We start from the raw sequence: 7881 nt of genomic DNA on the forward strand, positions 1-7881 counted from the left end.
TGCGAAGCCTTGAACTCTGGGGTTGGTGTTGAAGTCCCTTCCCCTCCGTCGTCTTCCGCCTGCGCAATCAAATCGCCGAAAATAGCGCTGGCCTTGTGGGCAATTGCTGTCTCCGTTACCGTATCGCCAGCGATTTCTTTGTCTTTTATCCAGACAAGGAGCAGCCGTTCCATCTCGTCGTGCACGTGGGTTCTCTTGCTGGACAAAATAGTGATGCCCTTCGACGGTGTAGCTGCTTTGATGGCATCCTTCTGTTTAAGGATGGTGCCTATTGTCGACGGATTACGGCCGTATTCCTTTGCAATCACACTCAATCGCATACCAGCTTTGTACTTCTTGATGATCTCCATCTTTGTCTCTAAAGAGAGCATGCGTTTCTTTCCGTGAATTTCAACTTTCTTGGGACCCATAACTACGTTACCTTGTACATAATTTACATATAAGTTACACAATAAAGTTTTCACACAACACGATAATAGTACTGCAACGAAATCACTAACGAATTTACGTTACTAAACGAAATCATTGGACCAAACGAATGCCTTGTGCGTACGATAAAGATGTTGGTACGAAGAGGCCGAGATAGGTACGCCACCACGTACGTATAAGATGCATGATGGGAGGGATGCTGTCCAATAGGAGAGAAGGATCTCATGGTGGTGACTAGCATCGGGAACCAATGGGAGAGCAGGAGGATGGTGGCGAGTCTACTAGTACTAATATGGCAGCGCGCGGCGCGAGTTTCAAAATTGTTATCCGGGCGAATCTCGGACTTTCAGAAACCTTTCGCATCTTGAAAACTTTTCGTATGTAGAGCCGTTAAATTTTTCACATTGGCTTTTGTATCTTGCGTTTTTTTGTAAGTTGAGCCTTTCGTATCTCGAGGTACCACTGTATATGTATATGTATATATGTATATGTATATATATATATATATATATATATATATATATATATATATAATATATATATATAGAGATAGAGAGAGAGAGAGAGAGAGAGAGAGAGAGAGAGAGAGAGATGAGAGAGATGAGAGAGAGAGAGAGGTGAAAGAAGGGGGGGAATGGCTAATAATATGTTTAAAGTGTTTTATATAATAATAAAGTCACATAGCTCTGCTCGCCTAGAGACAAGGGGTGGTACACTGCAAAGTTCACAGGGGAGAGCATGGTATTTGCTGAACAAGCAACTTGTCTCAGAGGTCGTTCCCCGTTTGCGAGGCATGTGCATTCGTTTGTACGCGTATTACAGGCCTACTGGTTCAGGGTACTTGTGGAAGACGCATTCTTTGTGCAAAGGAGAGAACAAGCGGTTGCTCTAAGTGTCGGGAGAAAACGCCCATCGAAAAGATGGGTCCGATTCCATGGTTGATTAGGAATGGGATTCTCTAACTGACTAATACTAGACAATGTGACTTGTTTGGGGTTTGAGAGTGTAACCTTAGTCCGGAAGGTAGAATGTTATCTTATTGGTTTTCTTTATGGGCAGATTTGGGTATTTGTGCCATTATGACTTGTTAATCATTTTGTTCTTTGTTATAACCAATTGCTTTGGGAAATAAATGATATTTTTGTATATTTACGCAGTCTTAATAAGCCTCGTGACATCTTACAGACAGGGCACCGTTGGCAACAGGTAAGAGTTCCCAGTTTGTGTAGTTTAGGGAATAAAGGGGGTGTAATAGTGGTGCCAGCGGTAAAGGCTTTTTATATATTTTTCAAGCTGTAGGTACGCTCCGAAGGGACTGGTGACCAGTTAGAAATAGGGGGTTTCAGTTTTTATTTTGATAGGAGAAGGGGTTATTAATCATGTCACAGGCAACTCAGGGTCATTACTGCTGATTCGACAGAGAGAAGCTGTTCCTCAGACAGTCTTCCTCTCCCAAGCCAAGTCAGTTGATTTCTTGAGATTACGGAATAAAGGTGTTTAAAAAGAGAGAAAAAGGGGGGGAGAGTTTAGTTTTTTTTCGACATATTAAAGTGTTTCGCAGTTCGCGCATGTTTGCGGTGTATGTGAATTCGGTTTACGGTCATATGAAGACGTAAGTGTATTTTCGAGTTTTTTTTCTTTTTTATTTTTTTTTCCTCTTTTTGTTTTGTGGATTTTCTTTAACTTTTTGTTCTTGTTCATGTTCCTTGTGTTTGTGTGTGGCGAACTTGCCTGAGTGGGATTTTTGCGGCAAGTCGTGCCAGAGAGAGAGAGAGAGAGAGAGAGAGAGAGAGAGAGAGAGAGAGAGAGAGAGAGAGAGAGAGAGAGAGAGAGAGAGAGAGAGAGAGAGAGAGAGAGAGAGGAGGCGTTAGTTAGCCTTGCGTTCTTTCTTTTCCTATCCCTTCCTTGTTATTATTATTATTTTTTTATTGTCATTTTCGTGGGGTTGATTTTGTGATTGGGGACGGGGCACGCTTACCTTTGGTTATCTGTTGTTGGGGAAAATTTTTTTTTTCTTCTTGATTGGGTTTGGTGTATATAAGTACATTGATGTTATTGAGATGGGGGAACAGCCTTGGGAAACAAGATAAAATGGCAGATACAAAACCGACGACGCTACTACATCACGTGACGAACATTTCTGCGGGGGTCAGCCCATTCAAAGGGATCGTGGATGGCGCTTTGTCACAACCTGTGAATATTTTCATAGAGGGAGTTAATAACTATTTAGCGGGAAAGAATATAGTAGACGATGTAGAGGCATTCAGAGAGGCGAAAGCTTTGCTAGATTTCAATAAGGGAGACCTCAGTCATAGGTCAAGGAGTTTCCAATTTACGAAATGTCGTACCTGGACAGACTTGCAAGCATTTTTGAAAACAGCATATGGCTCAAAGGAACACGGAGATATGGTGAGAGACCTTCGAGGTCTTTATAAACTACGGAAAGGCACTAATAGCCTTGTAGAACATAGTTCAAAGCTGTTTGACGCAGTGGCAGATTGGGTAGGAAAATTGAAAACATCTAAATGGGTTACAGGGGATAATCTCCCTCTAAATAATGTTCATAAACTGATCTATTTTTCCCTGCTCTTACACGAGGTACCCGATGCAATAGTGGATAGCTTTGATGAAAAGGTTGAGCCTACCTCAGACGAAGAATTACTTTATACCCAAATAGATAAACACAGGTCTAAATGTCCCACCGTAGATAGCACAATTTTTAACGGGACAGGCCCGAGGGATAGAGTACAGAGAGACACGGAACTTTCTCCTCATCGTCTGTGTGCAAAAGTTGAGTATAACAAAAGATCTATCGATCAAAAGCAACAGCAGTTGCGTTGTTTCAACTGCGATAAACCAAGAGTCTACAGTCTTCGATGAGGCGGGTGCGAGTAGCACTTGCATAGAATAACGGGGTGGTGACCTCGTTTACTTCAGTAGAAAACGTCGAATCTACAGTTTCGCGACGGGAGGGTGTTGGATACACTCACGAGGGTCGCAGACGCTGAATAATGGCGCGTGCTGAGTTGTTTCGAGTTAGGTTACGTACTCGACCTGCGTCTACAACAATTCGCTCATTCTACAGGGATCCCAGCTGTTTGACAGTTCCTGCAGGATTCTTACAGACTTCTTCATGGTACTTAGTCGGCGTGTCTACAACTCGTCGATAAAGGTGTTTCACCGACACCTTCACGGAAGCCATAAGGCGGTTCGAATCCCGCCTACAGTGGAGTCCATTACTGTCCCGCCACTCAAAGATAGTGGTGAAGATGAACCTTTTTTTTTCGATGACCGCTATACTATACCAATAGTAATGATCATGTTAGCCGCTATACTGATCGCCATTTGTGTACTTGGAGTCCTTAAACTTATGCATTCGACGAAGCACAAGTGCTCCGGCAACGGAGGTGGCTCAAGTCATGTGGTACAGTGATACATTGGGCATTAGTTGCCGATATGGTGTGAGACGGGAGTGCATTATTTTCTTTTTTGAGCCAGCCTCTGGTTTTATATATATTGTAAGACGCTTGTGTGTCTAGAGCTAGGCGGGTGCTAGCACGGGGTAGCCGAGCTCCTATAGAGAGGTGAAAGAGGGGGAATGGCTAATAATATGTTTAAAGTGTTTTATATAATAATAAAGTCACATAGCTCTGCTCGCCTAGAGACAAGGGGTGGTACACTGCAAAGTTCACAGGGGAGAGCATGGTATTTGCTGAACAAGCAACTTGTCTCAGAGGTCGTTCCCCGTTTGCGAGGCATGTGCATTCGTTTGTACGCGTATTACAGGCCTACTGGTTCAGGGTACTTGTGGAAGACGCATTCTTTGTGCAAAGGAGAGAACAAGCGGTTGCTCTAAGTGTCGGGAGAAAACGCCCATCGAAAAGATGGGTCCGATTCCATGGTTGATTAGGAATGGGATTCTCTAACTGACTAATACTAGACAATGTGACTTGTTTGGGGTTTGAGAGTGTAACCTTAGTCCGGAAGGTAGAATGTTATCTTATTGGTTTTCTTTATGGGCAGATTTGGGTATTTGTGCCATTATGACTTGTTAATCATTTTGTTCTTTGTTATAACCAATTGCTTTGGGAAATAAATGATATTTTTGTATATTTACGCAGTCTTAATAAGCCTCGTGACATCTTACAGACAGGGCACCGTTGGCAACAGGTAAGAGTTCCCAGTTTGTGTAGTTTAGGGAATAAAGGGGGTGTAATATATATATATATATATATATATATATATATATATATATATATATATATATATATATATATATATATATATATATATATATATATATATATATATATCTATGTATATATATATATATATATATTATATATATATATATAATATATATATATATATATATATATATATATATATATGTATATACTATATATATATATATATACACATATGTATATGTATATGAATATGTATATATGTGTGATAAATTATATATATTTTAAAACAAAGAAATGAAGGTGAAGCTAAATAATGTGAGGCCACAAGCCACATTAAAGTCAATACTTTAAGTTACGTAAAGTTATGAGAGGTTAGGTTAGGTTGAGTTAGGTTAGGTTGGGTTAGGTTAGGATGCAGCCTAAAATATTTGACCCTATAGGCCTAACTTAGTATATCACCTCAATTCTAGTCAGATTAGAATGAGAATGAGGGGAGACGGGAATTGTTTAAACAAACACAGTCCCTACCCCAGGGCCTAGTCCTACAGGTGATTAGGTTAAAGAACATTAAGTTATGATGCATCCAATGATAAAACAGGCAGTTCCAAGTAAAACCTGACTTGAGTTTTGCTCCCTGATTCCGGCCTGTCGCCGACCTGGTAAGGTTACTGCCTTTTTGGGAGTTCGCCCTCTTCGCCCCCCTCCCTCCCCTCTTCGAATGTTAGGGTCCGTCACCGTAAGTTAGGTTAGGTAGGTAACATCTGGTTAGGTCGGGACCTGGCATTAAAGAAAAGGTTGTCTATTTATGAACGAGGTAGGCTACCTGCCCCGGTCAACGACTCGCGTTAATCAGGTGGCGCCATTAAAGCAATGATATATTTTAAATCCGTCCTGCATAGTATTATGTTTCAAATAACATATATTTGTCCTAAAATATAAAAACAAATAATGGAAAACGAACAAAACTTCTCCCCATACCCGAATTATTGCAGGGAGCCACTGGATCTATGCAGCAGCAGATCTCTTTGTATAAGAAGCCCTTGGATAGACTTAGGCTACTTGCCAAATGGAGATCGTCCATAACTTCATATTCCGCTACAGATGGTAAAATTGCAAAAGTAATTTCCATACACATAATTAAATGCGTTTTAAACACAGTCACAAAAAGGGAGTGGAAATCGTCGACAGCACTATAGCATAATAATTCGTGATTGAGGTGCAACCGTGCAGGCCCGAAGGGTAGCACTAGTAGGTATTATTTAAACTGACTTAATTTTTTAACGTCTTTAGCTTTACTTTATTTATTTAATAATAGTAGGTACATCCGACTGCTTATTTTAATCGTTGACCTCCAGATCTGTAACTACTATAGTTACTTCTCACTTCATCGTATAATACCCCAAACCATAGCTGTCATTCTGTATACTCTTTCAAGAATTCTGATATCTTATTTTATTTTCTGCTTACAATTATTCAATTCTTCTATATTTTCGTTACTGATTTGTTTCTCTATTAAAACGAAAAGTTGTTACAAAATTACTATAAACATTTCCGGATATATTGCTTTTGCTATTTTACCAAAAACAGTTTAGAAGTTAAACATAAATACAAATGCAAAAGCATCATGAAAATTCTCATTACTTCATTGTGAATCAAATATTGATATAGGCCTAGTGGTACATTACAGCACGTATCTTGCACAGCATGCCTTTATGAATCGCAAATATCGATATAAACCTAGTAGTAATTTGCAACACGTAGTTGCAAAGTATGCCTTTATGAACCACAAATATTGATGTAGCTTAACAGTACATTGCACAAATACTGATAGACCTGGTAGTAGGTACTATAGGCTACATTGCAACACCTATGTGGCAAAGTGATACAATGAGACAAGAGTATTATTGGTTGTGCATTTTAAATTTTTCCACATTTGCTTACTGTAATATCACGCCATGCACTTTATATATATATATATATATATATATATATTATATATATATATATATATATATATATATATATATATATATTATATATGTGTGTGTGTGTGTGTGTGTGTATATATATATATATATATATATATTATATATATATATATATATATATATAATATATATATATATATATATATATATATATATATATATATATATATATATATATATATATATATATATATATATATATAATCCTTCCATCAATCAGCATTATTGCGACTGACACCTAGAAACTCTCTCTTTCTTATAATAATTATCTGGGTTAACAAGACCACCAAGCCGATTCATTTAGCTCTTACAGGAATGGCCTTCCTCTCACTTTTCCTCATTATCTTGCTTATATACAAGTTACTTTTTCCATACAAATATACCATAATAGTTTTATCTGTTTTAGCAAGTTGTTGTCAATATTCTGATGTGATCAGTTCTCAATGATCCACAATTTTTTTCCCTCCCCTCAGCCTAACCATATAACTGCTCAATTCATTAATGGGCAATTTTAAATGATTTTCATGTTACTTAACTAACCATTGCTCCCAAGTTCAAGATAAGTGCAATTTTAATTTTCTCAATTTCTTTGGCTTTCATAGAAGTTTCCCACTACTTACCTGCTTTCTGGGAAGACTATTCCACTGAAATGCAAGGGATACAACATTGATTTCGGATAGTATATGCAGCTTTACACTACTGACGCAACATTCAGATATAGTGAAAAGACAACAAAGTGCCTAGTCACATAAGCAGCATCACATCATATCATCTACCTCTTAAGTATAATGATCACTTGGATTCTGACTCTTAGCTGTCAGAAAATTAAATTTGTACCTTTTAATTTTCCTTGTAATTCATATCCTACTTTTCTCAAGTGTATATACTGAAATTAGCATAAATTGTGCAGCGAGTGTACCATAAAAAAAATTAAATTGTCCATTGTACTAGACCATTTTAGGTAGGTCTCAAACTTCTGTGACTATCAACATACACAACTAAAAAAGAATTCAATATACAGGCAGTCACTGGACTCTGTCAGAGGTTCCTTTCCGACACTGCACTGTAATCCATAAAACAATATAACCCAAAAAGTTGCAAGCAAAATGTATAAAAACTAGATATAAAGTGATAAAACCTTAGCTTTCATCTTCTGGGTGTACTGTACAGTATTTTACTTGCATTTTGATGTGGTTTACATAAAAAATCCTCCAAATTTTGACTATATAGTGTAGCTGTATGTACTTTTACTGTTCCATCACAGTGTACCAAAA

The 7881-nt window shown here is 38.1% G+C and overlaps 1 long non-coding RNA gene across 1 annotated transcript in view; it reads right to left on the reverse strand.

Annotated features, from left to right (window-relative positions):
* The window catches only part of LOC135210537 (uncharacterized), a 14601-nt gene extending 8718 nt beyond the window's left edge, over positions 1-5883 (reverse strand). The window contains exon 1 of the long non-coding RNA XR_010313533.1: positions 5598-5883. This is a non-coding gene — a long non-coding RNA (uncharacterized LOC135210537). The remainder of the gene's footprint in view (positions 1-5597) is intronic.
* Between the last annotated feature and the right edge of the window lie 1998 nt (positions 5884-7881).

Source organism: Macrobrachium nipponense, chromosome 39 (genome assembly GCF_015104395.2).
Source record: "Macrobrachium nipponense isolate FS-2020 chromosome 39, ASM1510439v2, whole genome shotgun sequence".
Lineage (NCBI taxonomy): Eukaryota > Metazoa > Arthropoda > Malacostraca > Decapoda > Palaemonidae > Macrobrachium > Macrobrachium nipponense.